The sequence below is a fragment of the Elephantulus edwardii genome, unplaced genomic scaffold (assembly GCF_000299155.1).
Source record: "Elephantulus edwardii isolate Elephantulus edwardi_28Jun2011 unplaced genomic scaffold, EleEdw1.0 scaffold00209, whole genome shotgun sequence".
NCBI lineage: Eukaryota > Metazoa > Chordata > Mammalia > Macroscelidea > Macroscelididae > Elephantulus > Elephantulus edwardii.
Window position 1 is genome coordinate 2,702,204 of NW_006399959.1, and position 1,982 is coordinate 2,704,185.

The 1,982-nt window shown below is 38.2% G+C and overlaps 1 protein-coding gene across 1 annotated transcript in view; it reads right to left on the reverse strand.

The window, feature by feature from the left end:
* LOC102865208 (ubiquitin carboxyl-terminal hydrolase 7-like) overlaps positions 1 to 1,982 on the reverse strand; it is a 73,569-nt gene that overhangs the window by 15,499 nt on the left and 56,088 nt on the right. The gene's annotated exons all lie outside the window — the stretch shown is intronic.

Consider the following 1,982-nt stretch of genomic DNA (forward strand, 5'->3'; position numbering starts at 1 on the left):
ACAAGAACAAACTGGGAGGAGGGTAGAGAGAATAGTGCAACAATGAATGAATGGAAACCCAAAATCTCTGTAAATGTTTATGAAAATTAATAAAATATAGGAAAAAAAAAGATCTCACATGTTCCAATATACCACAATGTTTTAAGAGGGTTTAAGGTGGAATGCAACATCCCTTAAACTCATCACAGCCTTGGGGTGTGGAAAGCAAACCAAGAGATAGGTTCTCAGTATCAAAACCAGCAGAGAAGGGCTTCCATGAGAACAGGAACTTGGATATCACACCTCTTTAAACTGTGAGAGAAAACATCTCTGCCTGCTAAATTCCCCTATTATTAATAGCACAAGATCATTAAAACAAAAGATGACTAAGACAGCTCATCCCATGCCTGCAGAGAGCTTTCAAATATCAAACTTAGGGGCAGCAATGTAGTTCAGTACAGTAAAGGGGATGAAGAGCATGGTCAACTCAGGAAACCTGGTCTCAATACGTGGCACTAACCATGAGCTCGTGGCACTAACCATGAGCTGACTGAGTATCCCTGAGAGTAACCGCTGTGTGTCTTGGCAAAGTAAGGATCAGGTGTAGTCAAGAAAACTTTTAACTCTATAGAGGAGGCTCCAAGGCTCCTGTGGGCTAAACAAAGCTGTACAGGAACACAACCAGCCCTTAACAGGTATGTTGTCTGTGTTCACTTATGTCCCACAAAAACAGAAGCTTCTGGCAGGGACAAGATGGCCCACAAAGTCTGAGATATCTCCTGCCTGTCCCTGCCCTGCAATATTCAAATGACACCACTTTGTTTGCAGAAAATGAAGACTTAAAGGACTTAATGCTTAAGCTCAAGAACTATGGTCTTCAGGATGGTTTTATATCTCAATGTAAAGAAAACAATTTTCACAAGAAGACCAATGAACAATGTTACAATAAATGGGGAAAAGACTAAAGTTGCCAATGATTTCCTTTTTCTTGGATCTACAATCAACATCTATAGTAGCAGCAGTCAAGAAATTAGATGACAATTATTCTGAGGAGCGCAGGCCTTCTAGGTGGCTCTGGTCACCTAGTGTACTGCCAAGTGTTTGGCTGTAAGCTAAGCCATGGGGGTGAGTTGTGAAAGGGGAGTAAAGGCTCAGCAATTCCACCAGTCTCTAGCAGACCAGTGAGCCTGGCCTTTTTAATGTTTCTGTCTTCTGTTTTCCATTTCTCTGACTTTCTAAAGGCTCTTCTACTGTGAGCCCTTTTAGAACAAAAGCAATGGTAGGGTGGGAACCATGCAATTTTTCTAGTCTTAGGTGTAATTACATTGTGGGTATTATAATTAACATTATAAAATATCTATGAATGGTTGAGTGGGAAAATAATTTGCTGCGTAAACTTTCATGCAAATTACTATTTTTTTAAAAAAATTAAATGATGTATTATAATGAGCAAACCTTTCAAGTGGTAAAGAGCAAGGCTATAACTTTAAAGAATTAGGTGTACATGACCCAAGTCATGAGATTTTCAGTTGCATTATATGCATGTGAAAGCTGGACAATGAATAAAGATCAAAGTAAAACTGTGGTGCTATTGAAGAGTATTGAATATATTACAGACTGCCAAAAGAACAAATCTATCCTGGAAGATGTGTAGTTGGAATGTTCCTTACAAGAGAAGACTGAAAAGAAGAAAAACCAACAACAAACCAAAACCCCAAAACAAAATGTATATGAATAACTGGATAGATAATCAAACTGCTTTGTAAACTTTCACAAAATTACAATAAAAATAAAATAAAGGAAAAAAAAAAGGAGCAACGATGGTGAGACTTGTCTCCCATACATTAGGCCTGTTAGCAAGGGGCCAGTCTCTGGAGAATGACGTTTTGCTTTGAACAAAGGAGAAAAAGATCCTCAATGAGACAGAATGGTGCAGTGACTCCAATAGTAGGCTTTCTATGTCAACTTTCACTCAAATCACTAAAAAAAAAAAAAAGAAAAAA